This window comes from Myodes glareolus, chromosome 16, assembly GCF_982192425.1.
Source record: "Myodes glareolus chromosome 16, mMyoGla1.1, whole genome shotgun sequence".
Taxonomy (NCBI): Eukaryota; Metazoa; Chordata; class Mammalia; order Rodentia; family Cricetidae; genus Myodes; species Myodes glareolus.
The window spans coordinates 38611565-38628754 of record NC_142041.1 but is presented as its reverse complement, the minus strand read 5'-3'; the positions used below and the strand labels follow the sequence as shown (position 1 = coordinate 38628754).

The 17190-nt window shown below is 44.8% G+C and overlaps 1 protein-coding gene and 1 long non-coding RNA gene across 4 annotated transcripts in view; one reads left to right on the top strand and one right to left on the bottom strand.

The window, feature by feature from the left end:
* Nucleotides 1–17190, bottom strand: part of Mob3b (MOB kinase activator 3B) — a 197822-nt gene that overhangs the window by 134830 nt on the left and 45802 nt on the right. The window contains exon 1 of one of the 3 annotated variants that reach the window (XM_048419864.3): nucleotides 17059–17165. The exons of 1 other annotated variant lie outside the window; for it this stretch is intronic. The gene's annotated coding sequence lies outside the window, so the exon portion shown is untranslated. Of the gene's footprint in view, nucleotides 1–7558; nucleotides 7715–17058; nucleotides 17166–17190 lie in introns of those variants that run through there. One more of the 3 variants, XM_048419863.3, reaches the window with a different exon arrangement.
* Nucleotides 7865–8723, top strand: LOC125390770 (uncharacterized). Its single transcript, XR_007228867.3, has 2 exons — nucleotides 7865–8047; nucleotides 8414–8723. It is a non-coding gene; the product is annotated as an uncharacterized LOC125390770 (long non-coding RNA).

The window sequence follows — 17190 nt, the reverse complement described above, 5'->3', positions numbered from 1 at the left end:
CATACTTAATAACCAGAAAAGTGAATTTTTACATGTCAGCAGTTATGACAGACCTGGGGTGGAGACTTTAAACTAGAGGTTAGATTCAGTATTCTCGTTTTGTTTCTTCAACATTTAAGGGAAAAGGGTGAGAAATAATACCCCTCAGACTGCCCAGAGTGGCTTCTCCTTAGGTAACAAGGTAAACACCAATTGGCTGGCTGATTGATTGACTTGGAGATTAAAAAAACAAAACAAAACAAACAAACAAACAAAAACCACTCTGATGTTTTTTAAGTCATTTAAAGCAACATAGCTCCCCCCCCCCAACTAAAATGAAGTCATTACAGAGGACATCTGGGCTATAAAAAAAGTATCGAAATTCTCCTCTCAGCCACGGCAGAGAGTCCAGCCTCTCCCTGCTCTCATTCGCACACCTCCACACCTCCAAGAACCTGAAAGTTTGCCTCTGTCATTCAGATAACTCGTGAGGCCCACAAAGTCCACAGTTTTCCTCTGCCCTTGCCCAGTCTCCAAGGCCTGTGGAGTTTCTGCCTCCTATGAACGACCTGTCTTCACCTCACCGTGAGGAAGGGGTTCCTGGCCGCTCGGCCCTGAGCACGGCCTGGGTGCCTTTCCTCTCCACCAAACAGTTGAAACCATTCTCTTCTCCCACTCCCAGCTCCTCAAAGTGTGGTCCACATCTAATCAGAGCGCACCTGCCGTCCACCAATCCCTGCCCATCAAAGCCCTTTCAGCCACGCCCTGCCTCTTGAGCCCATAGCAATTCTCTCTGGACCCTTCCATGAGCTGACTTTGTTCCTGGTCCCCCTTTTATTGCTAATTTGTAACCCTTGCTCCTCTGTAAATATTTGTGTTTTGACTCTGTTCTTGAACTGTACTTTTCCCCAAGCCCTGATTCCACTTTGCTTTTTCCTCTTTCGCTTTTCTCTTCTCGACCTCTGAGGACTCTGATACAAAGTGGGAGCTGAGAATTGAAAGTCCTTAATCCTTGTTCACCCTGGGGCAATTTCCTACTAACAATCAAGTACATTTCCTTGGGTCTCTGTCTCTATCTCTACAGCCTCAGAAATGCGGAGATCCCCTGAGGTGCGTGTTTAAAATGCAGCCGTCTTAGGTCCTCCCCTCTCCTCTCCGAATGTACAGACTGGACCGTTTTTCGCACGTCAGGGGGCTGATACAGCAGGCCTGGCCCAACACTCAGACATCCAGGAGAACGGGCAGGATGGAAGCGTCATAGTAGGATCGGAAGTTCCAAGAGAAAGAATGACAGCCAAAGGTCATGGTGTGTGGGAAGGCTAACCTGAACCACACTGAGAACTAAGTTTGGTCTCCCTACTGCTGGTACCTCAGCTACATCACCCATGGCGGGGACCTTTCTTGTCCCCTGCATCTGCTGTGATTTCCTACAGACTGGATGATGTATTGTACTCCTGACAGTAGCATGCTGGAATTTGGTTCCCACAGCTGCTGGCCCAAGCTTATTACATTGCATCATTAGTCTTCGCCTTGCTCCTCTTCAAAACAAGCTAATGAAGTGACCTGTCTTGGTGTGTTCTGAGGGTTAACATCATCCCAACAAAGCATTTGCACCCACCCGGCACACTGTCAGAACGTAACAGGTTTAAACCCTGTCGTTGATGTAAAAGTTAACTTCCTAAAAGATAAGCGACTTTCTAGATAGAGGGTTCCTCAAAGGCAGGCAGTATAGGTTTCCCTTTCCCCTTCTTCAGATAAGACTCTGGGGCGAGAGTACCTCTTGGATGTCAGTGTTGCTCAGCCAAGATGGTAAGTGAAGGCCAGCAGCTGGTCTGAAGCATTGCAGGCAAGCAGCGCCCTCAGTAACTTAGAACAGGGCGAGCCACCTTGTTCCCCAACTGGGAAGAGGAACATCTCTTTTCCTCTTCCACGCTGGCTGACACCTCCCTTCAGTCAACCACAGCCAAGGAGCCAACCAGTGGTACCCCGGGGCAGGAGCACAGGCTAGGAGGCTGCCTGGGCAACCCGGGGGAAGCTGCCAGGAGAGTTTGTGTTTACTGAACACTTGTGTTTATTATTGAAGACCAGGAATTCACACTCCTATGACTGCACCAGCAAAGCTCCTCCTGAGTCCCGGCATGCTTTTAAAATGTGAACCATCTTCGTTTTGATTTTCTTATGTAACCACGATGGGTAGACTTTGCCAAAGAATGTTAAAAATAGGACCAAAAAAAAAAAAAATCAAAGAAAAAAAGTGCCTCACAGTTTCTACACTAACACTGGCATGGAAACTGTTGCCTCACAAAACCGAGGTGGGTACGAGGTTTTTCATTGTCTAGGGGAGCTGTTTGGAGTTTTTCTCTTCTATTCCTTGGGCAGTTTTGTTTGTTTTTCCCACACTACTTGTTAGTTACAAGTCAGGGTGCCACTGCTCTTCTGAAAAACAATAAAGGCTGCAGGAGAAGAGAAACGTCCTCAAAAGTCTCCAGAGGCCACAGGAACTTTGCCAAGGGAAGTGTCTACTTCGAGCGAGCCACAAAAAACAGCCGCCCGCAGAAACCAGACTCAGCCAAACCCTGCAGCGAGGACTTGCTTTGTTTTGGGTTCAAGCAGGAGTCCAGGAAACCACATGCATTGGTTTCTTTTCCATGTAAAAGTTAAAAGTCTACATCCACCAATAGGAGGTGATAAGGGCGCCTGCATTAGGGTACCCATTGTTTGTTCTGAAGGAGGTGAGAAGCTGCCCTAGAGAGCATCCAGTGCCTAGCAAGGAGATGCAGGCAAGTGCTAGGTACCGGTCCATCCTTTTCCGGCTCCTCTCCTCTCCTTCCCTAACCACTGCTCTTTCTCTCTCCAGAGTCTCAAAACATAGCCCAGGCTGGCCTAGAACTCACCAGTGATCTACCTGCCTACCTCTGCTTTCCATGTGCTGGGATTAAAGGTAGGTGCCCCTATACCTGGCCTCCTCATCTCTTTAAATGGCACTTCATTCTTTAAGAAAAAAAGTCTCTGGAAAGATGTCATAGGTTTCCACAAAAATTAGGATGACTCAAGCCATTTTTGTTCCAATTTTAGTCAATAAAAACCTCAAAGACCCAATATAAGCAAAAGTGAAGACTTCAGAGTGCCAGAAAGACAAACAAGACTGTCAGACTTGCATTAGAAAAACCAAAGTGTCTGAAAGTCACTTAAGCACATCTCAAACGCAGCTTTTTCCAGAACTGAGCAAGATGCAAGCGTTTGCAAACATTGCATTTTAAATCAGACAGCTAGTGCCAGATGCTACAGATTTCTCAGATTCTACGTGACTATACCATGAGCTGGTCTCTAGCTGATCCCTTCTGATATACCCTATTCCAGAGCAGCTTCTAGAAAATGACAAACACTGACAGACCAGGGCAGCGTGGCCAAGGAGCCCTGATTTATTTCAGCTTTGAAAGGTTCCTACACTTGGCTTCTAGTTTCTTCAGGGAATGCAATCCACACGACTCAGCTTGCTGTCTGAATAAAGTGCATGCTTTTCTCATCTGGCAGAGTAATCTTGGGAAATGCTGAGGACAACCTATCCTGGACTCCGACAGAGGCAAACCGGGGAGAGTCAGGTCATGCCGGGACACGAAGGGTTTAGGAAGCCTTGCTCTCTGGACACAGCTTACAGGACACAGACATGGAAGGGACAAGGTTCTAGTTTGTAGGGCACCTAGAAAGGAGTGACTTTCTTTTGTTAATGAGGTCTCATTGGGTAGCACAGGCTGGTCTGGAACTTGTTGTGTCAACGGGGCTGGCACTATGTAGACCACGCTAGCTGTAAACACGGAGATTCACCTGCCTTTGCCTAAGGACTGGGATCAACAGTGTGAGCTGCCACAGTCAGCTGGAGTGGCTCTCTAAGCAATCACAGGAGAGATGAAATGGACACCCTGAGACCTAGGTTCTTAAACTCAGCCTTATCAAAAGGAGCCACATGACCTTTAGGCTTGCAATGCCTGAACAGTGAAGTGGACCGCAAAGGCAGAATGTGTGGTAAATTGTAACTCCTCTGCCTATGTCAATCCTTACACAGGGACTGTTGATGAAAGTCCCTATCAAGATGGTTCCCCCACCTTGATCAGAAGCTGTTCAATCCCTCCCAGCTCCATAACTTGCAGACAATAGGAAGGGGGGGAAAAAGGCCGCTTGCAGTTCATTTGAGAAGCTTCTAAGGTAGACTAAGCGCAAAGGTGGGGTGCATAACCTAATAGCCACAGTAAATAATATCCATTGGTAATTACCTACTAAAAGTCTTAACCCTGGATATGTCAGTGTTTGGAGATGAGGTCTTTGGGAAGTAATCACGTCACAAGGGCTCCCCTTCATAAGTGGGACTGGCTGTCTTATAAAAGGGATGCCAGAGAGCTCTGTTGCCGCCAAGAAGACTCACATAAGAATGAAGCCATGTTATCACCCTAATCTTGGAAATATAGAATTAAATTTCTGTTGTCCATAGGTCATCGGGTTTATGGCACTTAGCTACAGCAGACTGAACTACAGCCCCATAGACATTTGGAATGACAATTCCCATTTTTAAGTATAGGGCTGGGATGTGTTTAACTTTCAAAAGCTACCTCAAATTGCATGGAAAGAAGATAGAGGAATTCTTACATTAATCTGCATTTCTCCCAACAATCTTGGAGTAAACAGAAAAACTTAGTAAAACTTAGTTTTGTGACTTAGGAGGAAACACGCTCCAGGAAGCCCATGAGTCCTGAGGATTTAGAAGACATGACTCAAGTGGTTTTTCCATTGACAACACAGGCCCACCTGATCCTGGCCGGGCTGACCAAATAAACCTAACCCAAAGCCGGTAAACAAGTCAAGACAGGGATTTTTTTTCATGGCCCAATCCAGGTCATCAAAACCCAGACTAACTACCAGGATGACAGGGATGGCATGTATTGGTTGAAACTTCCATATCAAACGACATGTCACTCTTTCCCGTTCTAGAACATTTTGGAAGGGTGGGAAGAAGAAAGTCGAGATAATTGTGGTAAAGTCTGTAAAAAGCTGTTTGCAGATATCTCCCTCTCAGAGGAGGAAATAACAAGCAAAAAATTCAAACAAAAAAATTTTTTTTGAAGTCTGGAATGAAGTTTTTGGAAAGAAAGGTGATATACACGAGGTCTTTCACTTAAGACTTAGGGTTTTATAGATCTTAGGGTCACCTCAGACTTGCTTTGTAACGCAGCTGGGGATGACCTTGAGCTTCTGATCCTCCTGCCTCCACTTCCCAAGTGTTTATATTACAAATGTGGGCTACCGTGCCATCCAGATGAAATCTTAAAACGTGAATGTGTGCATGATGGTGCACTCACACATCTGTGTGTGTGTGGCAGTCAGAGAACAATGGGATGTGTTCCTCAATTATTTCTCCACCGTATTTTTTTGAGACAAGGTCTCTCACCAAACCCGGAACTCACCATTTCTGTTAGGTCAGCTGCCTAGGAGCCTCTGAGGCCTGCTTTCCTATGCTCTCCAGCACTGTTATTAGAGGTGTGTACTGCCAGGTCCCGCTTTTAACCGGGGGCTAGAGATCCAAACTCAGGTATGTATTTATGACTATGCAGCAGGCACTTTATCCTCAAAGCCATGTTCCTTACCCCTTAAAATGCTTCTCGTTTCCTTGGCAAACCTACCTATTGAAGACGAGTGTAGAGGGTTATTGTTGCGAGCAGGTTGTTAAGATAGAACTCAGTGATCTGGGTCTCCAGTATCTACAACCTAGTGTAATCCTCTGTTTAGTGGGTGTGGACCGGTGGCTTCCTTCTAGTGACTGGAATACCAGCAAGATGAAACAATTCAATGATTGGGCTGTAAGAACTGTGGCTTCTGTTTGTTTCATACTCTTCCACTCTTTCTTGCTTACTTTGAAAAAAAAAAAATAGCTGTCATGTTGTGGTTCTACCAAGAAACTCACACGGCAAAGGACCGACCAGTTACCAGGCAGGCAGTGAGGAACAGAAGGCCGACTAGGATCTGTGTCCTGCTGGTGACCATTGAGAAAGCGAGACGCAGCTTGAGACTTTCTCTCAAGTGATCCTATACCCAAGAGTCAGCGAAGCTGTGCCGTTACTCTTGGCCTGCAGAAATTGTGAAATAACCAAGTGTCGCTGTTAAGCCACGAAGTTGAAGGAGCACTGTTTTCCTCAGGCAATAGATACACATACCTATTTAAGCCTCACTGATGACAGCCACTCACGAAGATGGAGACGACAAAAAAGTCCACCTAGAGGGAGCTAACTCCAGAGTGGTGTAAACACTCAAGAAATACTGGCTAGCCCTCCGAATACAATACGGTTAACATATCTGCAGCGATACTGAAAGAAGTCCATGAACACTGGGGCGGGGAGAGGGTAGTACAAAACAACATACTAAAACATGTTCTAAAACATCCTGTGCATGCCAGACAAGCTCCTCACCCAGTTCCAGTCTCAGAAAGAATTCTATACTAGGATAGATTTATATATGTGTGTATATAAACACACACACACATATGCTCATTCCTGATTCTCCTCCTTCACACTGCTTATCCGGTCCTTCCATAAATTATATAGTCTACCTTTTAGCTGACATCACCTCTCACGCTCCCATACCACCTAACGGGAAATGCTCCCACGTGAATCACCGCTCTCTGCCTTCCCTGTATCTGCCTTTCCTCTACAATTTATTTCCACATCAGGGAACTTTAGAAATACAAGTGAAATCAGGCCACTGCCCTCTCTGAACCCTGAAAGGCTTCCCACCATACAGAATAAAAGTCAGAGCCATCCTGTTAATTCACGAAGTCTGGTCTACCAATCCTATCCCTGACCCTGTTCCTGCTTCTCCGGCTCTCCCATTATTTACTTGCTTCATCTTCACCGCCCTCTTTGATGTTTCCACAGCACATAAAATCTGCTATCACTCCAGGGCTCTGTTAGCTTGCTAGGGCTCCTGTAACACAGCATCGAAAAGTACTTGGCTTCTAAAATGGAAAGGCACTGTCTCATTTATGGAAATTTGAAATCTGTGTGTTGGCAGGACCGTGCTCTCTCTGACGGTGCCAGGGAACATCTGCCCTGTGCCTCTCTCTTTGCTTATGCAGTTGGCTGGCAATCCCCAGTGTCCCGTGGCTTGTAGGCTTGTTGCTCCAATCTCTATTCTCATCTTCACCTGGTGTTCTTGTGAGCATATATATCTGCAATCATCTCACTTCTTATGGAGACAGCTGTCGTTTGAGATTAGAGGCTCTTTCTACTCCAGTGGACCTCACTTCTATTTCTGAATAAAGTCACGTTCAGAGGTCCTACAGGTTAGTTTTTCAACGTGAGTTGCAGGTGGGGAGCATAATCCGACCCACAAGAGCCTTTGCAATCTCTGCTCCCTCTCCCTGAAAGGAAACCACAGTGTGGCTGCCACAGGGATGTGCCTTAGAGTCTTCTAACTGACAGGGAGCCTCAGGGGCCAGGAACAGCTGCTGTGCTTCCCAGAGGCCATTCCTAGTGCAAGGCTTGGCAAGGCAAGGACACCAAAGCAAAGCTGCCTCAGGGAGATGAAAACTCACGCAACAGGTGGCTTCAACTCCAAGACACTCCAAAAGCCTTGACAAAAATCTCAGGGCACTACAACGTGAGGATGCTTTCCCTCCGTTTTCCCTTTCCCTTACGACAGTCTGATGGATTCCCCAGTGTCCCAATAGCTAGTTCCTCCTTTCCTCCCACGTTCAGACAGCACATTCAGGAGGACTTTGCACTTCATTGCATGCTCTTTAAGAGTCATTTTGAAAGTCTTGGTTAATATTTAAAAAGGGGTTTAACAGTTTCCTTTTGCACTGGCCTCGGATCTTAACTAAGAGTTTGCTGTTGTAGTTGTGATGGAGGAGGGTTATCTGTCTATTGTGTTATTTTCATTGGTCAATAAAGAGACTGCCTTGGCCCCTTGATAGGACAGAAAATTAGGTAGGCGGAGTAAACAGAACAGAATGCTGGGAAGAGGGCTATGAGCCAGACGCCATGGAGCCAGCCACCAGGTCAGACATGCTGAATCTTTCCCGGTAAGCCACACCTCGTGGTGCTACAGATTATTAGAAATGGGTTAATATCAAGATGTGAGAGTTAGCCAGTAACTAACTCTCTAGAGGTAATGGGCCAGGCAGTGTTTAAAAGAATACAATTTGTGTGTTGTTATTTTCGGGGCTAAGCTAGCCGTGCGGGAGCCGGGTGAGGCGAAAAGCAGGCCTGCCCGCAGCTCCTCACTACATAGTTGGAACATAATAATTTCCCCAGAGGCTCAACTGTTTTAATAGTTGGGGTCCTGAGCTAGTGGCTCTGTTTGGGAAGGTTGTGGATCCTTTAGGAGGTGAAGGTTGATGGCCCAGGCCCACCCCACTTTCTGTTCACTCTGTGTTTAATGATTGCAGATGTAGGAAGCATGACCGGTCTCCCCCTCCTGCGAGCATGCTTTCCTCACCACGATGGACTGTATCCCCTTGAACCATGAGCCAAAATGAATGCTCCTGCTCTTATTGCTTCTGGTGTCACAGCACTGAAGAAAGTACAAGAGAAGAAAAACTCCCTTGTGTTGTTAATCCCATCTTGGTGCCTCCTTCTTGGAGAACCTGAGCTAATCTCTCCAGTATCTGCATGATGCCTCATTTCCTTATGCAAGCCTTTGACTAAGGGTCCTTTGCCATCCAAAAAAAAAAAAAAAAATACAGTCATCCAACCTGGTTCTTCTTGCTTCATTTCCATGACTTTATCTGATTTTATTACATTTTTACTTACTGACCCTTATGCCTTTCTTTCGAGGGGATCAAAAATTTTGAGTTGTTCATGGCTGCACCCTAACAACTATAAGAAAGCCAGGAACACTATAGGCAATTAATAGTTTGTGAATATGTTTACTTTATAAATAAATAAATGTCACACTCAATTTATCAGCATCCCACTTCAACTCCAGTCATGTAAAATAGAACACAGGTGGCCATCACAAGAATGTACCTCATAAACTTGGGAAGTCAAAGCAATAGGCCCAACTACTTTCAGCCCTGTGCTGAGACTGAAATTCCCAAGGGAGGCCAGGTAATTTCCTTAGCCATGCAAGGAAAGCAGGCCTGACTGACAGAACTACACCATCAGAATTCCGGAAATCCATCTACATGGAAATAGAGTTAGACAAACCACCACTGTCCCCCAGGAAGCAGGCTAAGTCTGTATTGTGCTTTGTCACAGTCTCATATTTAAATAAAAAACACATCCAAAGATGAGGAGGTCGTCTACCAAGCACCAAGCCTATGCCATGCATAAGCATGTCACTAAGATTTACACTGTTTAGATTGCACAAGAGTCCTGAGCCAATACATCACCACAAAAATGTTCCCTGGACCAGTGAACCCTTCGCAGAAGCAAACTCACATTGCTTCGCAGGAATACTTCCTTCATAGCTCAAGGTTCACAAGGCTCCCTCAGGACAAACCATCTCTGCTGAACAAGTCAGATGAAGATCTGAAAAAGCCAGATGAGAAATCACGTCCACAGCAAGCCAAACAGATAGCACCCCACGAACTGAGAGGAGGAGAAAAGCCATCATCTGTGAGATCTGCACACTAATAATGCTTACAACAAGTCTCTAACCAAAAAAGAGAAAACCTAAGAAGCACTATCCTCTCTGAGAAAGGGAAAAAGAAGTAAATAGAAATCTTTCATGTTTCCATCTTTATTTGATTTGATTACATCTTACTTATTTGTGGGCGGGGTGGCTGAACTGGGGACGATGTCAGTGAGTTAGGGCGTGGCCATGTGTGGGGAGGACAACATGAAAGAGCTATTTCTCTCCTTCGACACTCGGTTCCAAGGATTGATCTTAGGTTCTAAGCAACTTTAGCAGCTGAGTCATCTCAAAAGCTTGTAAACAGAGTTGAAAAGATACAACACGAGCCAGGTATTGTAATCATAGCTGTACCCCTAGAGCTCTAGTCACTGAGATAGGAGTGTTGCTTTGAGTTTGAGGCTAGCCTGAGCTACTTAGGGAATGAGAAGGGAAAACATGGGAAAGAGCAATTATAGAATATGAAAACTAAGTTCAAGAAAAATTAAAGCATAAATTTAAACTGAATTCTAGGAAGTAATAGAGGCAATATTAAAGTTGACATGGTAAAGACTGAGAATTTTACAGAATTTAAGCAATATATAGTGTTCTATTTAAAAAAATTAGTCCTTGCTGTCTTTTTATTTTAGTAATATATTTAATTGTATAAAACAGTGATTTCACAATCTGATTGTACGCACTCCTTACTACTCTCTCTTAATATGTGTTCTTTTAAGGTGTGTGTGTGTACACGTGTGTGTGTGTGTGTGTGTGTGTGTGTGTGTGTGCGTGTGTGTCTAGAAGAGGGCATCAGATTTCCTGGAGCTAGAGTTATAAGCTGTCATGAACCACCATTCATGAATGCCGGAAAACAAACTTTGGTCCAAAGCAAGAGAGCAAATACTCTGAATCACTCCACCCCCTCAATGTGTGCTGAGTGAAAAAGTTACAAATAAAAAGCACAGTTTACACACACACACACGCACACACACACACACACACACACACACACACACCATGTACTGTTTTAAAAAACTTCAGAAAGTCAAAATAAAAAGGAAATCACAGAAACAGTAAGAGGAAGATAAATTGTTAAGTTAATAAAGGCAATCAGACTGTCAGCTGATTTTATATCAACGACACAGAAGATGACAGAATACAACAGAATGCCATTCAGAATGGCGTAAGGACACCACTTCCAGGCCAACAAACTAGCTTAGTGAGTGGGTAAAAGCACCTATTGCCAAGTCTAAGAATATGTGTTAAATCTTCGGCCCACAGATGGGAGAAAAAACCTGGTGACTTCTCATGTCCACAAGCACACACACATATACACAAAATTAATAAGCATCATGAAAATTTTTTATTTAAAAACCTTTTTCAAAGGAATGTTATGACCAAATCATTCTTCATACCCAACTAAATTACTGCTTCAAAGTGAGAAGAAATATAATATACCCATATAAGCCAGGCATGGTGGTTCATGTCTTTAATCCCAACACTTGGGAGACAGAGGCAGGCCAATCTCTGGGAGTTCAAGGCCACCCTGGGCTATACAGCGAGTTCCAGGACAGCCAAGGCTACACAGAGGGACTCTGTTTTAAAAAAAAATTACACATATATATGTATATATATATGCATATATATATACATATATATTATATGTTTATATCCATACCAAAAAAATCAAGACCTCTGTGAGACCATAACCATCTATTTTATGATAAAGTAGACAGAGAAAAAGTGAAATAAATAATGATGAGCAAAACAGATTAAAAAATACCCCCTTTCCAGATTATCAGGGAGTTATAAACAAGTTATAGTTAAAAATACAGGGAGCAGCAATATGAATGGACCATTAGGTTAAAACAGTCTAAGGTCCTTACACTGCTAGATGGAGGAGGAACAAGTCTGAATAGTTTTATAAAACACAGGCATTACCATTTTATGGGAAATGAAAGAGGAGATGAAAGAAAAAAATAGAATGTCTAACTCCCAAAACCATGGAGGAGAGGAGAGCACTCAAACCACACAGGTCCACACCATTAAAAGCATGGTGAACACACTGTCGGTAGAGCCTCGCTAAAGGAAACTGAAATCCTGCCTTAGGGGCCAGGGAGATGGCTCCACAGACGGAGCACCCGCCACCACGTATGACAATTGGAGTTCAATCCTTTGGATCTACACGGTAGAAGGAGAGGACCAACTCCTAGGAGTCCTCTGACCTCCACACCAGTGTCCTACTGTGCACAGCAGCCCGTGGGTACACATATATGCACACAAGACAAAGTTTTTATAATAGAAATAAATAAAAGGACTTTGTAAAGGAGAGCTGTAGGAATGTGGAAAGTTATAATAGTCAGGTATAATGAAAAGACTAGGACAGAATGAAGCAAAAAGACAGTTAAATGAACATGCACATTATTATTGCTGTTTTGAGGGCAGTTGAGACAGGGTTTCTCTGTGTAGCTTTGGAGCCTGTCCTGGAACTCACTCTGTAGGCCAGGCTGGTCTTGAACTCACAGAGATTCGCCTACCTCTGCCTCCCAAGTGCTGGAATTAAAGGCGCGGGGGCTACCACCACCTGACATATGCATTGGTTTTATAAAAGAAGCTATTGTAGGATTCTAAAGACACGGAGACCGAAAACACAGAAGTTAGGATTAGGATTGGAAGCACACATGGGAAGGGTGTGATTCCCAGGATGTGAAGGTATAGATCACTTTGGGATTTAGAGTCTGGGAAACACATGCTGTACCCACTAAAAGAGTCTAACAGCTGACAACCTTCTGAGTGGCTCTAAGGGAAAAACGGCAAACCCGAGTGACGATAAGAAAACAGGAGAGGAGAAAAACGTCAGGAATTGTGGCGCAAATGTGAGGCATAAAAGATCCCGCAGAAGTGAACTGAGAGACAACAGCAATGAGAACAAACGTAGACGAACTCGGTGCTCAGCAGAAAGATGCCCAGAATGGAAATGTCTGCTTGGGTAGAGGGGACCGTGGCGGTGAGTCAACAGCTAGGAAAAAGTGCGCTTGTCTTCAGGATCCAGGGCAGCAGGGGCCACGGAGGGTCCAGGACAGCAGCATGGACACTTCTCACCTTCTGGAGCCACTAGACAGCAAGGCAGTGTCGTGTCAGCCAAAAAATCGGAAACTCACAATCAGGAAATCTGATTTTTAAACTATATTTTCGTTTAACACACACACACACACACACACACACACACACACACACGGCAGAAGTAAGAGAGAGAGAGAGAAATGTTAATAATTCAGTCCACAGACACAAGAAGACAAAGCAGAACAGACACACATGGGAAAATGCAAAGTAAGTAAAACATCAAGATGAAAACAAAGAGTCAAATCAAAAGAACAGCCCTGGCGAACCTTCGCTACATGAATGGAAGCGACGTCTTATGCTCAAGAGCCACTGGCAGCCTCAGCCTGTAATTTCCACCCTGCTCAACCTTATCATTTGGCTGAGAGACCTAACATTACCAGATAGGAAAAATGCTGGATAATTCAAACGTAAAACACATGCAGCCCCGAGTGGTCACTCCAAACCTAAAATAAGGTCTGGAGTTCCGCATACGCCGAGGTTTCTCTGCGCCTTCCTGGATACCCGGACTTCCCAAGCTGTTCGGGGAAAACTCGTGATGTTAAAGGCACCCCACAAGCTGGGAAGCATGGGAAAGAGAAGGAAGACAAAGAAGAGAAATGAGGAGGAGGCAGCACGAGGAACACTTCTGCTTCTTACTTCACAGCCCTGGGGAGGAACCAATGTTGCGGGAGCTGGCTCAGGCATCAGACGCGACAACCAAGACGATAGTTACTTTCTTCTGCGTTGATGGGGCTGCTGCTGGCAATTAGAGCAGTCGGGGTGGGACTGGACCCTTTCAGGTGCTAGGAGCTGCCTTGCCAGTGGGCCTGCCTTAAACACTGGCTCATAGTGCCCTCTGCCCAAGCAGGCATTTCAGTTCGGGCCGTCTTTCGGCGGAGCACTGAGCTAGCTGCTCTACATTTGTTCTCACCGCTGATGTCTCTCGGCTCACTTCCGGGGCCTCACATCTGCGCTACAACTCCTCAGGCTCCTTCTAACTACGCGGGTCCAGAACCACTCTGGAAGTTGTCACCTCTTCCCTCTTTTAGTAGGCACAGCCTGCATTTTTCACTAACTAAATCCTAAAGTGACCTATATACCTTTACATCCTCGGAACCACACCCTTTCCATGTGTGACTCCAATCCTAACCCCAACTTCTCATGAATTTTCAGTCTATGAGTCTTTAGAACCCTAGATGTTTTTATATCTTCTTTATAAAGTTAATGCACAAGTTTATTTAACTATCTTTTACGTCCTTCTGTCTTAATTATTTTTATTTCAGTACCATAGTTTCTGTATTTTTTCTTTAAAATTGTATAACATTTTTTCAATCAATATATATTGATCATATTCTTTCCCCTCCCCAAACACCTTACCCAACCAACTACCCTACTTCATGTTCTCTGACTCTCCATCTCTCTTTCAAAAAACTAAACACAAACAAAAAATAAAAAATAAAAACAAAAGCAAAACAAAACTGCACACACAAGCACATGCACAATAAAACAAAAGTGCACGTGTGCATGCACACACACTCACACGCATAAAAAAAAAACAAATAACCATGGCATCTGTTTTATGTTGGTCAACCACTCCTTAGCATGGGGCTTGCCCCGGAGTGTGAGTGATATCCCCACTGTCACTCCATTGGAGAAAACGGATTTTCCTTTTCCAGCAGGTACCAATTTCAAACACCTTCTTAGTTGAGGGTGGAATTTTTTCCACTTCCCTTCTCAGGGATGGGACTTTGTCTGATTTCAACCTGTTCAGGTCTTAGGCCAAGTGTCACTTATCTCTGTGAATCCATATGTGTAACAGTCCTGTTGTACTGGATGAAATTTTTCCTTGGAGTTATCTATCACCTCTAGCTCTTTTTGTTTTGTTCTTGAAGACAGGGTTCCTTTGCGTTGTGTAGCCTTGGCTGCTTGGAGCTCATTCTACAGACAGGGCTGACTTCAAACTCACAGAGCTCCGCCTGCCTCTGCTTACCAAGTGCTGGGATTAAAGGCGTGCGCCACCACCTCACTCCCTCCAGCTCTTATTATCTTTCCTTTTCCTCTTTCACATAGACCCCTGAGCCTTGAGGGGAGGGGTGTGATGGAGACACCCCATTAAGACCTGAGTGCTCCAAAGTCTCCCTCTCTGCACATTGTCTAGTTGTGGGTCTCTGTGTTAATTACCATCTGCTGCAAGCGGCTTCTCTGATGAGGGCTGAGTAAAGCACTAACCTCTGTGTATAGCAACATGTTATTAGGAATCATTTTATTGCTATCTTCCTTTAGCACAATAATAGTATTTGGTTTTCCCCTAGGGTCCATGATCTATCTAGTCTCAGGTTCTTGGCCACTTTATTAGTCTCAAATATGGGTTCCATCTCATGGGCCTTAAACCAACCATAACCTTATGGTACGGCCAGACTCCTGAAGACACAACTTACTTAAGTCATTAAACACAAAGAAAGAGTTGGTGCCCAACTAGAAGCGTCACCCCTACTGACCAATGTCTGTGATGCTAGAAGGTACTTTGCATGCTACCAGAGGAGAAGAGTGGCCATCAACATCACCCAGTTACCAGCTCTGAAACTTCCTGCGTGCAGGGCATACAGGCACAATAACAAACGTCACGGGAGTAACCAACCCCTTTTTGATCTTTCTACATGCTGGCAGCAACTTTTTACAAGTCCTTTTATTTGCGTGTAATGTATTTCTACTACATTAAAAACTTGATTTTGTGTATATGCGTGTGCACATGCAGGCTGGTGTGCACCCTAGGACACTTGTGTGAAGGTCAGAATACAACTTGCAGGAGTCATTTCTTTCCTTCCACCATGTGGGTCTGAGGCATTGAACTCAGGTCATTAGACTTGATGGCACCTCTTTTCTCGGTGCACACATAAAGATTCGATGGGTTTAGAAGAGACTACTGTCTCCACAGCACAAGAAAAATACCAGGAAATGTCCCAAGATTAAAGTAAATGTCTACAAGTATATGATAATTACTTCTTTGCTAACTCTATTATTCAAAAATATTTTATTTTACATGAAAATAATTCACAGGACAATTTTCTTATTTCTAAGAACTCTCGATTGTATAACTCCTGAGAAATTTGAGCCAATCACAAGTTGAATGAGATACTTACAGTCCAATGATTTCAAAAAGCAAATTATAAACATGCTTTTCTTTGCCTGAAGCAAAAATCACATTTAATGTGGGGTGTGGGTAGATGCTGGTATGTTTGGAATGTGTGTGGGTAGAAGTGAACCTAGAGCCTTGGGAAGTCTCAAAGATCCGGTCCCCTTTGTGGTTTGAAGGTGCAGAGGTGCTGGAGAAAGTAGAGCAATGCCAGGCAAAGTGGGATCATGGGATCATCACGGGATCATGGTGGAGGGGGGTCCATGCTCAGCTGTTTAACCTACGCAAAATCTTTAATAAAGTTACAAAGCCAAGGAAATGCTATGCCGCTGGAAAAGGAGCTGACTTTCAACCCAGTCCAAGTTCTAGTGGAAGGAGGGGCCTGCTTGATTTAAGAGCAAGGACAGAGAACAAAGGAGATCAGGGTAGGCATGCTGAGCGGGCAAGGCTCAAGCCAAGTTCTACCTTACCTAGTGGGAAGCAAAAATGCCCCACAAGACAAGTGTGTTAGCCTGCGCGCCGTGGGGATTGTCTCGGGAGTGGGCTGAAATTACAGATGAGAAGTCAGTCCTTCATTCATGCTTGTATATGATGTGGAGAAAGGAGGATTAAGGCTAGGAAAGTTCAGTCATGGCAAACCCTGATCTGACAGAGCCTACTTTAAGAGTTCCTATGGAAGCCACCTAGTCAGGTCCTTCTACAGCTTCCGTGGATGCTTCCTAGCCAGGTTCCTTCTAAAGTTTCAGTGGAAGCCTCCTAGCCAGGTCCTTCCATTTAGGTTCCTTAAGCCTTACTCTGAAATCGAAACAAATTTGTAGGAGCAAAAAGACAAAGGAAGTGAACTTTTCTCTCTTTGCCCAACTGAATAGTGAGATGGAGCCAGTGGAAAGTGCAGGCCAAGCGCCTCAATCTTCCTTGACCTGTGACACACACACTCACACAACCCTGAAGAAGCCAGAGAGAGTGTACTGTCATCCAAGCGTGAACTCTCCCTCACCTTTCCACATCAGAGGGTCATGGAGAAGCCTCCCTGGGCAGCCATCCCAGGAACTTTCCCTCGAGGTTGCTCCAGGCGTTCCTGCTGCTTTTCAGGCCTAGGCACAACTCCCAGCTCTGCGCTTGCCCCAGGGCCCTATACCTGGGGCAAATCAACACCTCTGCCTGGCTTGCCTGCTAGTTAGTGTGAGCCTGCAATCTCACCCTCTTCCTCCTTTTCCTCCCTCTCTCCCAGCCTCCACTCTCACCTCAGAATCCTAGGCTTCCTCAGACTCTTTCTGTAGGCATCAGGCAGGGCTTCCCCAGGGTGCCATCAAATGAACTCTATGCACACAGTCAGGTTGAGGTAACTGACTTGGAAGTAGGCTCTGGGATATACA